Below are 20231 nucleotides of genomic sequence, written 5' to 3'. Positions count from 1 at the left end.
ATGGCATTTTCTGTTGAAAAACCTTTCTGGAAACCAAACTGACATTTTGTTAGTACTTCATTTTTACAGATATGTGAAGCTATTCTTGAATACATTACTTTCTCAAAAATTTTGGATAAAGCTGTTAGAAGGGAGATTGGACGGTAATTGTTGACATCAGATCTATCCCCCTTTTTATGCAAAGGTATAACAATAGCATATTTCAGTCTATCAGGGAAAATGCCCTGTTCCAGAGAGCTATTACACAGGTGGCTGAGAATCTTACTTATCTGTTGAGAACAAGCTTTTAGTATTTTGCTGGAAATGCCATCAATTCCATGTGAGTTTTTGCTTTTAAGCAAGTTTATTATTTTCCTAATTTCAGAGGGAGAAGTGGGTGAGATTTCAATTGTATCAAATTGCATAGGTATGGCCTCTTCCATTAACAGCCTAGCATCTTCTAATGAACACCTGGATCCTACTTTATCCACAACATTTAGAAAATGATTATTAAAAATATTTTCAACTTCTGACTTTTTGTTCGTAAAGTTTTCATTCAATTTGATGGTAATACTGTCTTCCTCTGCTCTTGGTTGACCTGTTTCTCTTTTAATAATATTCCAAATTGTTTTAATTTTATTATCAGAGTTGCTGATTTCAGACATTATACACATACTCCTGGATTTTTTAATAACTTTTCTTAATATAACACAGTAGTTTTTATAATTTTTGATAGTTTCTGGGTCACTACTCTTTCTTGCTGTCAGATACATTTCCCTTTTCCGGTTACAAGATATTTTTATACCCTTAGTAAGCCATGGTTTGTTACAAGGTTTCTTACGAGTATATTTAACTATTTTCTTGGGGAAGCAGTTTTCAAATGCATTTACAAAAATGTCATGAAATAAATTATATTTTAAATTGGCATCAGGTTCACGGTACACCTCATCCCAGTCTAACTGCTGTAGGCTTTCCCTGAAATTTGCAATTGTTAAATCGTTGACTGAACGTACTACTTTGGAGGACTGTTTAGTATTGCTGAATGGAGCTATGTCATATATTGTAACTAGCTGTGCACCATGATCAGAAAGACCATTCTCAACAGGCTGAGCATTTATCTGGTTAAACTTATCTTGGTCTATAAAGAAGTTATCTATCAGTGAGCTGCTATCCTTTACCACCCGAGTAGGAAAATCAATAACGGGTGTCAAATTGAAAGAACCGAGTAATACTTCAAGGTCATTTTTCCTATTACCCTCTTTCAGAGAATCTACATTGAAGTCCCCACAAATAATAATTTGCTTCCCCCTGTCTGACAGATAGCACAACAAGGAGTCCAAATTTTTCAGAAATAGATGAAAATTTCCTGATGGGGACCTATATACAGTTACAATTATAAATGTGCCTTTATTTAATTTAAGCTCACAGGCACATGCTTCTATATGTTTCTCTACACAAAACTTTTTTGTTTCTATACTTTTTGCACAATGATAACTTTTGACATATATGGCAACTCCTCCTTTCTCCATATTTTCTCTCATTACTTTCCATGCTTTCCCAGCATATGTGGTTTACTGCTGTCTACTATGTATGTTACATCTGTGTCGTTAACACTGTGATGGTTGATGTAATGGGCAATAGTACATCCTTCTTTTTCTTTGTCTTGTTCTTCTTCTTCTTCTCCTCCCCCTCATTCTCCTCGTCTGCCACTATTCATCATGTGTGAGAGCCGTTTAATACTTTCAGTTACTAGCTTGTACGTTTCTGATAAAGAACAACTTCATTCCAGTTGTAATAATTTTAGCAGTTGTGATTTCCAGTATATCACCTTCAGTGCCTCAATGGCCTTGTGTTTCGTCGACGTGCTGTTGCACACCAAACAGGGTTTGAGATATATACAACTTAATAGTCTCTTGCAAACTTACACAGGTTCTTCTCTCTGTATGTCTAAACCTCTTTCAAACTTGTCAACCTTTTCGTTTGCTATATTTATTAACTTCAGAAGCTCTTTAGTGATTCCTTCCAGAGCATATGTTTCATTAATGTTTACATTTTTTTATAATCTCTAATGCTTTTTTCAGTTTTATGGACGATTGCAGTTACAGTTTTCATAGCATCTTCCTATGCTTGCATTTCCATAGGATGATGTTTAAGAGCTTTATTGATATCATTACTTTCCATTGTACAGCTTTTAAAACTTCCATTTGGTATCAATGTATGAATGGACATTAGGCCTGTGCACCACCCCCTCAGAACGAGTGCATAAGATCTATCAAACTTATCCATAGTACCCAAAGTACTGACACAATTATGTGTTGATATGCTATCTTTTAAACAGATTCTCTTCGAAATTTTGTCTATATTACCCTTTGTTCAATTTTCTTGTCTTATGAAAATCCAGAAACCCATACTGTATGTGATTCCAGCAATCCCCACATATGGTTATAAAAAACTGAATGTCATGTTAGTTCCTAATGTGCTTGACAAATGGGTCAAAAATTCATATTTTCCTGTTTGAAAGGATTAATAATGTTGCATTATCCTGTGCCAGCTGTTTTGGAACCTTGGAATATGTTTATCTCAAATAAATAATGTCAACCTCCATATGGCCGCCAGAACAGAAATATATATCTATTTCATCGAGCTTTTCCATTGCTATATCGAAATATAGTGTTTCGCTTTACTATTCTGTTGGTGGGATACCATCACTTTTGGTGAATATAGTGTATGTTACACCATCAATGACCTCCAGTATCTCTTGTAATAGCTAGTATCTGGGTTGAAATAATATTTTTGAAAATATATACTCATGGTTGAAGCAGATGCCTTACGGACATGTTAATAATGTCATAACAACATTAATCGTCCTTCAGTCTAATCGACCAACAATTGTAGCTTATATGTTATTGAGAAGGAGTGATCCATACTTCATCTTCTTCTTCTGCTCTTCAGTAGCATTGCAGGACAAGTCAGTCACTACAGAGCCCTTGTGATGGGGTTGTTTTGTCCACTCAGCCATTGTGACGAGTATCTGTTTACATCAGTGTACAGGCGATTTTATAGAGAAATGAAAACACACACGTAGTTCTTACACTTTTTTGTTTATTCATAAACTCTTACATATAGCTTAGTATATGCACATACTTAAATACGAGTATTGTTTTTGCCTACATCTGGCACAGTTGTTTCATACAAATTTAGATTTACTGATGCACAACATGAATCATAATGTTGCACCATGGTTTCTTCCGATAGATGAAGAGTTTAGTGTGCTAACTCCAACAGATTAGTCCACATTTTCTCTTAGAATCTGTGTACATATGTTTGCCAGATTAGCCACTTGTCTAGAACATACTTCATCACATAATTAGTATATATTAGATTTTTAAATGTATACTGTTGTAGATGAATGCATTCTCCCTCGTTAAACAGTGTAACTGTTCGTGGGATGTCCCCTGCTGTTATTGTATGATCACCCAGTACCACTGAGCGAGAGTAAGCATTTCTATAGAACATGGAGAAATTTGCATTGATGTGTCACATTTTGAATCCACTCATCTGGATCTAACTTACGATCTGACATCATTCCTACGGTGCTCTATTTTGCCACTGCTATTTAAACAACATGTAGAAACAGTGACATAGCTAATAGTGGACAATGGGGATGGCCCACCCTGGATGCCTCCCGTATAGGGGTGACACAGGACTGAAAGTAATTGTTTTCTTTTTGCTACAATAACTAAGCAGCATTTTTTTCTTTTGATTTACATTCTGTTCACAGCCCTGAGAGTTGGTAGAATACAGACACAGACATATGGTCTGGCTGTTTATAGGGAGCTTATCTTACTGGAGTTTCTGCAGAGAGCAGAAAGACTACTTCTACTTCCGAGTCAGGAATGGTGGTGCAGGGGACAGCATCTTGTGCAATATTAACAAATCAGTTTTTGTGCTGATCATCTGCCATGGTAGGAAATTTCATAGAACTAGAACAACTGTGAAAAAGCAGTTTAAAGATGATCACAATTAAAAACATTATAATATGGCAGTAACAACAACACAGGCAGTTGATATGCAATATTTCATGCCATGGTTACTGGGATGCATTCTAGTACTTGTGCTTCGTACCAAACAATGGATCGCTCGGACTGGCAGAAGTGATATAAGGCATAAGTAGAGTTGAACTTCAACATTTGAACTCACTATGAATTGGACAGACTGTGACGGACACTTTGTCTGTTGTTTTTATTTTCATAGCTTCGTGGATCGGTTGTGGTTCCTCCAAAATCTTCATTGTTTATCTTTTATTTTATTTATCATTTCCTTCGAATCGTGAGCTGTGATCCACATGAAGTTAATTGTTGTTACTTCAATAGAGTGTTATAAAAGAGCTAACAAAATCTTGTAAAAAAGCTAAAACAAAGGTAAGTGGACTGGACAGCTTAATAATTTGTAACAAAATATATCAAAATAATATACACTGTGATATCATTCAGAATGAAAAGTACAGACACCAGCTACACATGGAAAGCAACTTATTCTTGGCTGGTTTTGGCTAGCCTAAGCTATCTATTTTCAAAATTTACATGAGAGAAATTTATGAGATGTCTATTTGTGGGCAACATAAGTCACATAGATAAATCATAACAGAAGTGGTAATAATCACTTGTCAATTAACCACACTGTGCCCAGCTTTTAATTGCTAATAATACCTTTTTCTGTTAAGATTTGTGTATGTGACTTACATTACCTAAGCACAAACCTATCAAAATCATCTCATTCAACTTTAGAAAATAGAGGGCTTATGCTAACTAAAACTGGTAATAACATTACCGTTTTATTTTTGGTATATAATGTTAGGCTTCATAAACAGGTGTAACAAGGAAACATTAATTATCTGTTTGTCACTGCTTTTCATCACATTCATTTCACAATGTAATTTAAACCATTTTCACAGTAAATATGAACTGACTTGTACAGAGAATGTGACTGTCCTTATTTGTTAACATGGGTAATGCATATATCTGTTAAAAATGGAGATTTACTATAAAATGTACACCTCTAATTATACAAGTAAATATTTTTGTATGTAGATATGTGGAGTCTGTTCCTTTAGACGTGTCTGGAAGAACAGACACCATTTTGATCCGGCAGCCACTATGAATTAAAGCACAAATGAATTACAGACATTGACTGCAAGCAGACATTGATTGAAATCAATGGGGAAATTAGAAAATTTATGCCTGACTGCAATGTGATACCTGTGGCTCCTCCTCACTAGGCACATTCTCTGATCACAAAGTGATGTGTACACAGTGACCATTGCAACTGTGCAGACTACACTAGCATGTTTCCCAGCACACAAAAATTCTAAACTTATCCACAAACTACTAATTTAGTGCCTCAGGCCCATTATCCGCATTACTCATAGCATTTTGAGTTTCACCGAGGGCAGACTGTGATGGGCTGGAGGCTTGGCATGAACATTTTGGGAACTGCACCACTTGTCGGGTGTTCAAGGAGTGCTGTGGTGACTGTCTTCATCACCTGGCGAAACCAAGATAAGACCACATCCAGATATCATGGGGTTGGGTAGCCACCCCTCATTATAGATGTAAGATGTCGTAGGTTGGGGAGACTGGTAAAACAGGGCAGGCGGCGAACTGTGGCGGGAATAACGTCAGACTTTTTTGCTGAGCAGAGTACAAGTGTCTCTGAACACACGGTGCAGCATTGAACACACATATTGATGGGCCTTTGCAGACGACGGCCTATGCATATGGCAATGTTAACACCATGACATTGTCAACTACAACTGAAACGGGTACATCACCATCAGCAATAGATATTGGCGCAATGGCAGAGCATTGCAAGGTCTGATGAATCCTGGTACTTTCTCCATCATGCCAAAGGGAGGCACAAATCCATTGTCTTCCAGAGGAACAGCTCCATGGCACCTGTACTGAATTGCAGTGACAAGCTGGTGGCGGCTCCATTATGCTTCACATGGGCATCCACAGGTCTAGTGAAGCTTGTACAAGGCACCAAGATAGGCTAAGATGGTTGCAAGCCACATGCATCCCTTCATGACGATCATGTTTCCCTATGACACTGGCATTTTTCAACAAGATAATATGCCATGTCATAAGGCCAAGAGTGTGGTGGAGTGGTTAGAGGAACGCAATGTCGAGTGCCAATTGATTTGCTGGCCCCCAACTTGCCAGATCTGAACTCGATCAAACACATTTGGGTTGTGACTGAACGTGACATCAGAGCTCATTGCCCCCTTTCCTGGAATTAACGGAAATTAAGTAACTTGTGTGTGCAGATGTGGTGCCACCTCCCTCCAGCGACATACCAAGGCCTCATTGCTTTCATACAATGGCACATTGCCACTGTTATCCATGCCAAAGGTGGACATATCGGTTGTTACATAGATGATCATAATGTTCTGGCTGATCAGTGTGTGTAAGATCCAGCAAACATTATGAATTAAGACGCAAAGGAATAACAGACAATGGCGAAAGTTGAAAATTTGTGCCAGACTGGAGTTTTAGCCCAGGTCTCTTGCTTACTAGGCAGATGCTCTGGCCACTAGACCATCCAGGCCTAGTGGTCATGGCAACTGCACCGATTTCCGTGACACGCCTCCCATCAGATACAAATTCTCAACTTACCCACACACTGCTAATGTAGTGCCTCTTGCCTATTATCCTAATTATTCGCCGATTACCGTAAGAGTTCAGCCTGGTGTGCATCTGTACTGACGATATCATTGACTACCTTGCGTTAGTTACGTATTTATGTAGTGTCTGTTAAGAAAGAACAAGAAATACGTTGCAAAACCTGATGGTAGCAAAGTTTCGCAAAAGAAAGTGATTCTCATGTTGATGCAATGAATGATTCAGATAATATCAGATAGTCTTCAGAAGGCAACAATGACAATACAGTAATGATGATAACCCATGATTAAGACGAATCAGACTGAGATATTGAAAATGATTGTGATAATACTGATAATGTTAAGGCCCGTCCACATGCAACGATCTGTCTGCGCAAATGTCTGCGCACATCACATCTGCGCAGACAGATCGTTGCGCGTGAACAGAAGATTTGCACCAACCTGAGGTGTGTGCAAACCTGGAAGTTGGAGTTGGAAGTTTGAGCGAAACCTCTCAAATCTGTCGGTTCAAACCATATCTGCGCAGACAAGTTGGAGCGTGTGGACAGGAGATCGTCGCAAATCTGGCGCGAAACAGCTGTTTGCTCAGTCTAGTGTTTGTATTTGTGTGCACAGGGCATTAAAATGGCTGATACTCGTCAGTGTTCTCGAGAGTTTGTAAGTGAATTCATTGAAATATACAGAAACCACCCATGTTTGTGGAAGATTAAAAGTAAAGAATATAGTGACCGAGACAAAAAGACAGCAGCATACAATGCTCTAATTGAAAAATTGCAGGCAGTTGGCGCCTCGGCAAACAGAGAAACGGTAATAAAAAAATAATTTCGTTGCGAACTGGCGAAATTATTTGCGGATGGATGTCGAAACTTATAATTATCTCTTAAAGCATGTAACCCCTCATATTATGAGAAAAATACTTGTATGAGAAGGGAAATTTCTCCTCATGAACGCCTGGCAGTAACATTAAGATTCCTAGCAACAGGAAGGAGCTACAATGATTTGGAATTTTCATCTGCAATATCGAAACAAGCATTGAGTGAAATAATACCCAACACATGTGAAGCTATTTACGCTTTCCTGAAAGATGAGTTCATGAAGGCAAGTCAAGTAAATTAGTCTGTCAGCGAACTGTTTATCGAAAAGAGTTATCCAAAGTTCAGAAATCTAGAAGATCTGGTGTAGGAGTAGATCAAGTATACCAGCCAACGTTATGGTATTTTGATCTATTTGGCTTTCTTAGTGATCAAGAAACGCCAAGACCAAGCAGGAGTACAATTGAAGATGAAATTGGAGTGCCAATGTGCGAGGAAATGGAACACGAGGTTATGTAAAACAAAACAGGTTCGCCCTGCAACTCTCGCAGTAAATTTACGTGACAAAACTGCTTTCGCTTTAGCAGCACCATTTTGACCGCTTTCTCTGTTTCCTGCGGTTGGTCTGAATGTTTTTTGCAACACAAGTTGCGAACACAGACCACAACAGAACTTCCTCCATTTCTATTTTTCAAAATGACTGAATTAAATTTTGACGTTTTCGGGGAGCGTAGTCGCTTGCCACTGATATTTCTTTTCTACACCGACAGATGGCGGGCGAGTAGTAGATTGGGGTTTGTGTCGTGTGAACACACCACATTTGCAGCGATCTTTTGCATGTACAGACATCTGCGCCGATGTCTGCGCAGACAGATCATTGCGTGTGGACCGGGCTTTACTGCGCTCAAAGACTGTAATAATATGAATGACTCACTTCAGTACTTGAGAGGTGTCTTCCCATTGGGGCACACCTGTAATGTTAGCAGTGTGATCATAAAAAAGGAAGTGAATATTTACAGACCAGAAAGGGGCTGTTTCACACTGTATTTAATCACCGATTAAAACGAAAGACAATGTTCAATATCTTTCAAAAGAATGGTCTTATGAGATGATTCTGCAGTCTTCAATTGTTTTCTCTCCTGTAACTAATAACCAGTACTGCTTTTGCTTCTTATTTGCTATCACCAGTAGTGATACTGCAAGATCAACATTTTTAAGTGGATTTCAGAAGAGGTGGAAACTAAATCCTGAAGTGGCCAACCAAGAAACTACAAATGAATGTATAAAAAAATCTTGAAAAGTGGGAAACGTTGGAAATCAGCATAAAATGGCATAAAACAATCGATGACGCAGCCTTGCAATTAATGGATCCGAAAAACTGTAGTGGAAGCATGTTTTGTCTAGATAACTTTATATAACTTTGTTTCTTGCTAAACAAAACGTAGCATTTCGTGGACATGATGAAGCACAAAGCTAAAATAAAGGCAGTTTCTTAGAACTAGTCAAATTAATGTCCAAGTACGATGTAGTGTTGAAAGACCACATCTTGAACTAGGAAAATGGTAAATCACAAAAAAGTATAATATTTGTTGTCTGAAGTACAGAATGAACTTCTAAATGTTGTAGCTAACAATGTAAAATCTAAGAATGTCAACGAAATTGAATTGCTGTTTTTTTTGTATTACAGTTGATATCACAACTAATTTTTCACAAATTCATCAAATGTCTGAAATGATTAGTTATGTGAAAACTAATGATGGAAAAGTGAATGTAAAAGAAGTATTACCTGGATTTTTTCTGTTACAAAAACAGTAAGCCACTGATCTTAGCGACGAAATTCTTAAGAAACTTGACACTGAGAGTTGGGATGTTTCGAAGTGTTGTTACCTAGGTTATAACAATGCAGCTGTTATGATCAACAATGCAAGAGCATAAGTTATTATTAAAGTAAAAACCAATAAAGCCGTTTTTTTGAAATGTATTGATCAATCAATTAATGTATATATTTCACCCTCATTTGCACAAAATGTACCTTGTGTTATATTTTTCATAGCAGCAGAGACCATGTCTACATTTTTTTCTGCTTGCACTTGCAGCTGCAAAATTCATATTAAACACAGGAAATCATCTGTTGAAAGATTCCCATCCATGTGCTGAGGTGATCATTATGGAGAAGTAAATGCTGATAGAAAATTTTGATGGTTTCTAGCTGTAATTGATGAATTATGTGATCAACAAGAAAATTTAGACTATTGTGTGTAGTTTCACATTTCTTTGTTATCTTTACTTTTGGAATGACGTACTATGAGAAGTAAATTGTACTCAGGTTGCATTACAAAGTAAAGACTTGAGTCTTGATCAGTTAGCTATAAAAATAGAGGCACTTCATCTTTGTACTGCACAAAAACGAGTTCATATTGTAGAAAAGGCAATAGATATTGCTGCGAAAAAATCTGAGGACTACAACATTTCAATAGAACGATGAATTCGTCGTAAAAAACGAATGATTGGTGAAATGGCCACCGATGCAGGACTCACACTGAGAGCAGAGCATCAAAATGATATTTTGAAATGTTTTGACCCTTTCAGTATTGAACTCCAAACCAAATCAAAGTCCATTCAAAACATTGCCTTTTTCTTCGAGGTTGTGCATCCTAATATTTTGCTTTTGACAGACAATAAGGAGTTGAAACGTATTGTTTCAAGACATCTGAAGCAGAGCACATCTTTGAGATTCCAAAGCTAAGAAGACATTTAAATGCGGTAAATGTTGTATTTTCTGATTGGATATGTCTAGACTTCTTTAAATTTATTGTGGAATGCGATTTACAGACTCTCTTCCAAGCCTTATGCTCCCTCCAAAATTATTTATGACAATTTGCATATCAGTTGTTTGGTGTGAGAGGAGCTTAAGCAAATCAAAATTAAGTTAGAACTAATAATGGTCGACAATGAGCAACATGAGGCTAAATAATCTTGTCATATTAACTATCGAAGATGAGACAACACAAAATATTAATTCTGAAGATGTAATTTCAGAGTTCACAGCTGTTAAAGCTAGGAAGAAAATTTTATTTGTTTGTGTCTTACTTTACCAATTAGTCTTCTGAAGAATGTATACTAATTTATTGTGTATAATACTATATAATAATGTATAATATACAATAAAAGAGTACTATTACACTATATGTCGCAATTTGATGATTAATGTCTCCAGTGAGTTTCATTTTTACTGTTTCAAATCTTACTTTACATGTATCCAGGTTTTTTTGATTTTAAGAGTTTTTATTCATCGAGTGACTCCACTGATATCTGCATTGGGTGTCCCCCATTCTAGATATGCCACTGTGTGGGATTAACCAGTGCAAGTGTCACATCAGGCAGCTGCAATGACTTTACATCACCTGCACAAAATAAAATTATGAGTTACAAATATTTTTTGTTTGACTAGGTTGTTATACATCATTAACACTTAGATGACAGCTGTCTTGAGGCAAGGAATGGTGCTACATGTTTCCACATGTTCACCCTTTGAGAGTTCTTACATGACTGGATGAGTGATCATTCAACCACTGTAAGTATACAAACATTAGCAGCAGTGTATGCAACTTTGAAACACAAAAAGTGGAAGATAATCTTTGCTTTCGGTGTAAAAGAATAAATAGGCTACGAAATGTGCAGTCATTGTAGTTTAGGAAGTTGGTGAGAGGGTGCTGATGACTCTGTTTCTATATAAATTTCTGTTTAAGAGACAAATACTTTACTCATTGAGCTACAGTGACTGCATTAGAAACTCTTAAATCACCTTAATGGTAGAATATGGTAGGGAAAAAATAAAAACAATTTTATATGAAAATATTATTATTTATTACATATATTTTGATACATCAGTAATTGTGTATTTGCTGCAGTAAATCATACTCTTTAAAATTTTCAATGATTCTTTTTTCTCACTAAATCAGAAGCTGTCCAGTATTTGAGAAATAACTGTTTCTTATTCACCCTAAATTCGAACTGAAAAGCATTCAGACAGATAGATGCAACAAAAATCTGAGGTATTCAGTCTGTATGTTCTGCTTGTGTGGCTTTAAGGGTGGTAGCAGCTGATCTTGACATTGTGTCGATAAATGAATATATGCACTTTCCTAAGTCATCTAGACATACATAGTGCCCACACAGTTAACAGTCAATGTCATTGAATACTGCTTTGACATATGGTTGCCACCTACTTAGTTCATCAAACACAAGCCGTAATGCACCACTTAGGTCACTTCGTAACACTTGAGTGACAAATAAATGGGACAGTCTCCAGATGTAACCTTGAGTGCTGCATCCCATGTGTGTGTGTGGGGGGGGGGGGGGGGATAGACAACTTCACACCAAAGAAGCAGATATCAGGTAGAGGACAAATTGGGTAATACTATGTTGTCATATGAACATCGATGTACGACATCGCATGGCTTAGCCCATTCCACTTTGTGTATGTAAACTACACCTGAACACCATGTTTAACATTCTCAATTTCCATTACTACATGGCAGCTTGTATACCTATGTTGACACATTTGGATCCACTGGCAGTCAAATTATATGAACTGCTGAACAGTAGCACATTGGAACTGCTTAGCTGTGGTTTGGCAGGTTGAGGAAATTCGATTGACTGTTTCTCCTGATCCCACATTCCAGGTAAACCTACCATGGGATGCTATGCAATGCCAGAAATTGATAAATCAGGTAAACCATCTGTGTGCTACTCCTGCAATGGTGAAGTGAACAGGTGAATGTCTTGCTCCAACACATTAGCATCACAGGGCTGTTGTGCTGTTAAAAAACCTTAAGTATTTGTGAAATTACGTGCACACACACACACACACACACACACACACACACACACACACACACACACACATAGATACAAAACATGAGAGAGAGAGAGAGAGGGGGGGGGGGGAAGAGAGAGAGAGAGAGAGAGAAGAGTGGATAAATACTTAGCCTGGGGACAGTGGCTGATCCATGATGATGCTTCATGATGCTTATCTTTCCATGACAGCAAACATAAAGCGAGTGATAGGACCCACCCAATTGTCCTAGAAAGAGAGAAGGGAGGGTGGGGAGGGAGAGGATAACTCTAGCTGTCCTCGTTCCCCCAGCCAGGAGGAAGCATTTCCCGCCATTTTTAAGCCACAAATTTGGTACAGAGATGTGGGAGAGAATAAATCTGGCAGTCCTCATCCCCCTCCCCCCAATCAATAGGACAAGGTGTCACGCATTTGTTTTTTGTTTTCATGTCATTTATTAATCATATAACTGCCCTAGAGGTGTGGGTGGATAAGTGTTATGAATGACGACCCCAACATAGGTCAGTCTGATGTGACCTAGACTTTCCTGCCATTTTAAATCACATAACTACACTAGAGGCATGAGTCCCATGGATGACCTTGAACTGTAATATTCATGATCAAAGGTCATAAAACCAATAAATCAGTGGCATAAAACTCTCTTCGGTCCACTAATAACCTGTTCAGCAGAACCTCCAATTTGTTCAAAAATTTACAGATTACTGCTTGGTGCTCCATATGCACTGCACGACAAAACAGGTGAAGCGCACAGAATGGGAGGAGGAAATGAAATGAAAGATAACAGATTGAAATGGTATGTGATGTTATTCCAGTGAATAAAACATTGACTTAAATTTGCAAAGAACCTGGCAGTGTGAACTCACTTATCAGTATAATCTTGCACACCCTGTGGAGTAAATGTATTCACTGATTCAATTGGGGAAGGAGTAATAAAGCCATTGTATCCTCTCCTTGACATCCTAGATATTGTCACTAAGTAGTTTATCATGGACAGATCTGGGGATCTTGCCTGTTATGTGAGTTCCTCAACATCACATAGACAATACACAGACACACATGCCATGTGTGGACGAGTTTGTCCTGCTGAATAATGGCACTACATGATAAGTAACATATAAGGCTGTAGGATGTTCATGACGTCCTGTTGTGCCGCCAGAGCCCTTCCACTCCTCCAAATCACTGCATGTCGTGATCTAAAGTCATATGTGGTGCCACCCACACCATTACATTAGGAGTAATACCACTGTGGCCCTTCAAAATATTGATAGAATGGGACTCTCCCCAGATTTCCGCCATATTTGACAATCCAGTGTAGTGCAGAAATGCAACTCACCGCTGAACACCGTGTAACGCCATTCACAAGCAGTTCATACTTTCCAGTCACAGCACTAATCTAAATACAGCCGATTTTGCTGTAGTGTTAGTTGCAGCGTATGAAAGGGATGGTTATTCCCTAGCCGGCTGATGCTAGTCTCCATCCAATGGCGCAGGATGACACATACTGCTGCAGGATTATTGTTAATTTTTCTCGAATGGTAGGTACGGAGTTTTGCAGGTTACGATGTGCTTGGTGCACAACATAATGCACTGTGTGGCCATTCTACCTGCTCACAGGGAATTGCAACTATATGAACATTTACATACCCGGTGATGGTGCGTATGTGTACGAAGTTATATTGACATCCGCCCATGTGTGCTAGGTAAATTTTTTTTGTAATCGAGATTGGACATTATGGTGTAATATAGCAGATGATAGGATCTTTTGTACCTCTGTTGATGTTTTTCCTGAAGGCATATTTAACAAAACACTTACCTCAAAAATTTTGTTTGAACTCGTGTGTGATTTCCATTTGCAGATCGCCGACCATTGATGTATTTACTTGTGGAGGTTTTAGTTGCACTGCTTGTGGTCCCTATAATCCGCTTCAGTACACCTGATGGAGGAAAAGGTAAACTATTAACACTTCGCACAAAGCCACATATGCAGTCACTCTTTCGTGCCGCGCTTGCTATGTGACTGAAGGAGTAGGAACCAACATATATGGCACCATAAAAAATTACCCCTCCGCTACGCACTTTTCAGAGATTTGTAAATTATAGGTGTAAATGTGTGTCATGTTAAATTAGATGAATGCGTAGTTTGACAGCATATTTCATCATTAGAAGAATGGAGAAAATTAAAGAACCAAGTTATTTCTTTAAATCGTCTGATCACAATCGTTTTTTCGTCAATGAAGTGTAATCTGTGCAACGAAAGAATTTAAAAGGACACCAGGCATTGACAATTAATTGTTGATTTTTTTATCTTATTTATTAATGTTGTTTAAGTTACAACCAGCCACAAATGTTCGCGAAGTTACATCATTTTGAGAACTATGATTTCCTTCTGTCTACATATTTTCTGATCTTGTTCTAAGAATTGTAATATCTCTGGTATACTTATTGTGATCAAAACTTCCAAAATGGCTTGGTGATGTGTTTCGCTGGCGGTGATTGTAAACAAATTTGGGAAGTCCTTTTGTATAATGCCAGAGAATGAGAGATATGGAGGTAAGAAGGTGTTTTACTTGGAAGTCACCGGTGTCGTTTGTCGTTATAGAGGAAAACATTTGAAAGTGCACTTCTTGTGTTTTGTGTATTGCCATGTGTTTTTAAAGTTCAGAACGGAACTACAGTGAGTTTATTTACACACGATACGGTGTTTGAGAAATATGAAAAGAAGCAGCACAAATATAATCAAAAAAATACGTTCCGTTTTCGCATGTAATGGCAAAAAGTGAACAGTTTTTTTTTCTTCGTTTCGGTTACCGTAGTTTTTTTGAATCCAAACAATGAAAGGTGTATATAAAATGTGAAGTGAAATTTGATTGTTGTTGTTATTAAGTTTATTGTTGCTACCAAGCATTAAGGAAGACGGAGCTAATGTGGTTCGTACAGCTGTTTTATTTTAAGTAAATTTTAGTTGTCATTGACGCTATAACGTTGAAAAGTTTTCCTGTTCTCCTGCAAAGAACTTTTGTAGTAAGTTATATGTCTTGTCTCAGATTCCCTTATATACAAATTTTTATTAGAATATGTTTCAAAGTAAGTTTATTATTTTATTGATTTTTAATTATTTGATGTATTTCGTCACTCAGAGTATTACACTTCGTTTATAGCTTTTATTGTGCTGACTGTTACCAAATAGTGGAAATGGATGGTGGTAACAATTGTGAAAGGGCTCAAGTTGTTAATAAACTTTCGCTCAGTTCACTGTGAACTGCTATTGAGGGGACACCAATTACTGTTATTCTTCTTCACCATCTGTGCTGGACCGATAGTTGTGAGCATTAACTTTTACTTCCTGAAACCGATACTATTTTCTGTGTATTTGGGAACTTAAGAACATTTTATTTTCGCAGAATATACTTTCTTTGGGTTTGTGTTTATATTGCAGTTTGTTAGTGACTTTGGAAAGTACCCTTCACAGTATTATGTCTTAGCGAACTGCTATTCCTTAGAACTTTTGGTCTGTCATTTGCGAATTTTTTGGAGCAGTTGTAGTGTATATACTATCAAACACTTCTCAAAATGCAACTACTGTAATAATCTGAGAAACTGTGGTCTATGGTGAAATACAGAGAACTTCTGTGGAAGTGTATAAATGATGCACAAAGAAAAATTATGTGCACATGAAAAAGACCATTGGTAAATGTCACACTGCCTACAGTAAACGTAATGTGGCTCGCTGTGTGTCGAATTCTAGGTTCATCTAAAAGCAATGCAGAAAAGGGTGTCTTATTTCATGTTTGCACAGAGATTTTCTAAATTAGTCATCTATTTTTGATACATTAAATTAAAATACATGTTATTTTTATTCATGATTACAATGCAGCGACAATGAGTTTTATTTACTTATGGACGTATTTCTATTCCAGTCAAAAAATGGGTATCTTTCGTTGTGCTTCCAGTTGGTTGAAACTATAGGTATTGTGCAGTACTATTCATGTTTTATTTAGTGCTCACAATAATTCGTTGAATATTTAAATTGATAGTAAGTTGCAGAATGATTTGATTTTAATGTTATGTGTCATTATATTGTAATATGTAGTAGAGTGGTAGCAAACTGTATTGTTTTTTTGTTTGCTTTGGTGCATGACAAGGCAAATGTTAAGTTCACTCCCCAACAACACTCTCAGACCAGTTCACGTCACGTACTGGATGATACTGGTGTAGATATGAATAGAAGTCATAAGTGAAATACAACTTGTACTAATTTTAAGAAAAATAGTTTTGGTGTGAATTTCATCTTAGAATGAAGCCTACATTTGTCAGTTCAGTTAACCCAAATGTTTGGTTAAATCAATGTTTGAGTCTATAAAGAAAGACATTAGCTAAGGCACTAATTTATCAGAGTAGGCATATGTTAATACTGGACAACTTGTGAGATCTCCAGAAATAAGATGCGTAGGGCTTACACACTGACAGTAGAATGTTGTCTGTGCATATGTGAGACTTATGTGAATGAAATATGTAAGTCATATGGACCAAAATTCTTGTTGAATATTGGTCCGTTGTTTAATGCAGCTGTTGTGGATTTACATTGCAGTTTTAGTTAATCAATTAATTTATGAAAGTGTATTAAATATGGAGCAAGCATAGACATTTGGGTTGTATTACGAATCACTCTGTTGCCACAACCAAGATTTGGTGGGGGGCCGGCACAATTGCACTCAAACTCATCATACTCACTAATAATTTATTGTATTTTAGTTGAGCTTATAACCCAGATATCCTCCTAAAAGTGTGGAATAGTGTCATCGTATAAATACCCAGTTGCCATAATGGGAGCAACTGCAGAAAAGTGCACATATACATAAATTCTGCCTCAGATATTGTATATTTGCAGTTGAGGTACATATGTTGAAACAGCACAAAGGGGGAAAGTGGTGAGTGGACTATCCAGCCAAGAGATGCGCGAAGAGAAATTTTATAAGATGACATTTAATGATCGGTTGTAAGTAATGCTAGTTAATGGATATGAAAATAGAAAAATTTCCCAAACCTCCTCTATTTTAATACCCAAGGAGCTCACTCCGCACCTTTAATGGAAAGTGAATAAGTCTAATAATTCTAATGAGCTGTTATTTGTGTGTGTGTGGGGGGGGGGGGGGGGGGTAGTGGAGTGCAGAGTTCCAAATCCAAAGCTGAGCTGTATATAATTGTCAGTTTGTCAGGATCACTTATGATAAAACAGAATTTTTTTATGTGTAATGAACTGTGTAACTCATCCATTTGACTAATTTTGAATCTAATATAAAGTCATCTTTTGTGATTACTCTATTGATCACCACAAAATTAATGCTCTACATTCTATTCCTGCTCATTTGTTGTTGTTGTTGTGGTCTTCAGTCCTGAGACTGGTTTGATGCAGCTCTCCATGCTACTCTATCCTGTGCAAGCTTCTTCATCTCCCAGTACCTACTGCAACCTACATCCTTCTGAATCTGCTTAGTGTATTCATCTCTTGGTCTCCCTCTACGATTTTTACCCTCCACGCTGCCCTCCAATGCTAAATTTGTGATCCCTTGATGCCTCAAAACATGTCCTAGCAACTGATCCCTTCTTCTAGTCAAGTTGTGCCACAAACTTCTCTTCTCCCCAATCCTATTCAATACCTCTTGATTAGTTACGTGATCTACCCACCTTATCTTCAGCATTCTTCTGTAGCACCACATTTCAAAAGCTTCTATTCTCTTCTGGTCCAAACTGGTTATCGTCCATGTTTCACTTCCATACATGGCTACACTCCATACAAATACTTTCAGAAACGACTTCCTGACACTTAAATCTATACTCGATGTTAACAAATTTCCCTTCTTCAGAAACGCTTTCCTTGCCATTGCCAGTCTACATTTTATATCCTCTCTACTTCGACCATCATCAGTTATTTTACTCCCTAAATAGCAAAACTCCTTTACTACTTTAAGTGTCTCATTTCCTAATCTAATCCCCTCAGCGTCACCCGATTTAATTTGACTACATTCCATTATCCTGCTCATTTATTGCCATTGATTCTATAAATCCTACTAAATTATTGATTCAGTTTGCTAAATGATTGATTCAGTTTGATTTAGTGTTATCATCTTTAGTTTGTTTGCATCATCCAAGGAAAAAAAGTGATAAAATTAAACCTATCACTTGTCTTGTAGATGGAATACAGAATGTAAAGTTTTACTCATACACTAACAGTGACTTACTGCTCAACAGTTAAGTTATTGGTTCTGTAGACCATTTTCATAAGACATTATGATGTGGAAGTCTTTAATGTACTTGTTTCTAAGAGTTTCTTTTTTCTATTTAGGCCAGTAACTCTTTTGGTCTTTGTTGCATTTGGTACACTGATGTTTATCATTACCTGAGGAATTAAAGAATCTTAGTAGGATGAGTTTGTGGATGAATTCTTAGAAGGTATAACTGTCAACAAAACTACTTCTAGAGCAGATTTAGGCGCAGTTAACAGTGAATGCAGTGGAGGTGATTAAGCTAGTCTGATAGAAGGCATTACAAACACTTGGGATGTGGAGTGAAATTGCTCGTGATCCATCAGTATTTGTGTTCATTGAGAGGGTGAGGTTGAAGTTAGATTTGTAAAATTTTGGCATTAGTGTACTACTATTTTTTTTTTTTTTTTTTTTTTAGAAGAATACCTTATGTTATTAGTGGAACAAACAGACGTGTATGTTGGGTAGGAAACAGAAAAATGTAGGATGAAAGTATTGAGTAGGTCCTCAAGGTGGAAGGATACAGATTTTGAAATAAAAGTTTCTGGGACTGTTGCAGCAGATATGATCTTGTTGTTTTCTGATAGAACAGTACTGTAATACAAGCCCTCTCTATACTAACAGATTATGCTGCTTTGTTCTGAGCATGAATAGATTTTAGCTGTTGCCGAGATGTCTTCACTTCCCAGACAACTCATTGCAATCCAAAGACCAAATCTACAAAAATTTGCCCATGTGGCATTGCAGACAAGAAGCTCTGCATTGATGAATCAGTGGGTTTGTGGTGCAATCTCATCTCTCTCTCTCTCTCTCTCTCTCTCTCTCTCTCTCTCTCTCTCTCTCTCTCTCTCTCTTCTATTCCCCCCCCCCCTCCCCCCCCCTCTCTTGATATGTGCTTTATATGGAAAATTTATATAGTTCTTTAGATCTGATAAAACTGTTGTCTACTTGTACAACCTATGTATGTGGAACATAACGTAAGAACAGAAATACTAACCTGAAATCATTAGTTTTTATGAAACTGAAGAAATGTTGAATGCCAATGTAGTTGTTTCTAAGTGGGAAGAGAAAAGAGAGGTCCTCATCACTAATACACATAATGGTGAAATATTGGAATTTGCAATCAGTTTCCATGAAATTTTACATGGTCCAGTCACATGAATGTGATCACCACCTATTTTCAACATCAGCAAACAATAACCACACAAAGACGGAAGGTGGCAGTACTAGCAGTGGAGGATATGTAAAGCATGTCGGGGGACGTGGAAAACAGTGCAGTTGTTATGGTAATGCAGAAATGGAGTGATTTATCTGACATCCAAAAGCATGATCATTAGCTTTCGGGCCAAAGGCGGAAGCATTTTCGAAATGGCCTAGTTTGTAAACTGTTCACGTGCCACCATATTTAAAGTATACCATGTGTGGCAAAAGGGCGCTAACCAAAAGCAGTGCTGAGGCACCTGTGATGCACCATGGGCCATAAGTGAGAGGCGTGAATGATGGCTGCAGAGATGTGTACAGCTGAGTAGACGTGCAACTGAATGGCCAGATGAACCAAGGGATTACCAACAGTCTCTCCTTCATGTCTGTTCAGCAAATGTTACTGTGTATGGGCCTCTGCAGCAGGTGCCTGGTTTATG

General features: G+C 37.5%; 1 protein-coding gene across 2 annotated transcripts in view; it reads left to right on the top strand.

Annotated features, from left to right (window-relative positions):
- Window positions 1–14777: 14777 nt before the first annotated feature.
- The window catches only part of LOC126470205 (protein BCL9 homolog), a gene marked incomplete in the record, with an annotated part of 91772 nt that continues 86318 nt past the window's right edge, over window positions 14778–20231 (top strand). For both annotated transcript variants that reach the window (XM_050097875.1, XM_050097874.1), the window contains 1 exon segment: window positions 14778–14878.

Source organism: Schistocerca serialis, chromosome 3 (genome assembly GCF_023864345.2).
Source record: "Schistocerca serialis cubense isolate TAMUIC-IGC-003099 chromosome 3, iqSchSeri2.2, whole genome shotgun sequence".
Classification (NCBI taxonomy): domain Eukaryota; kingdom Metazoa; phylum Arthropoda; class Insecta; order Orthoptera; family Acrididae; genus Schistocerca; species Schistocerca serialis.
The sequence above is the reverse complement of the archived record's forward strand: the minus strand, read 5'-3'. Positions and strand labels throughout refer to the sequence as shown.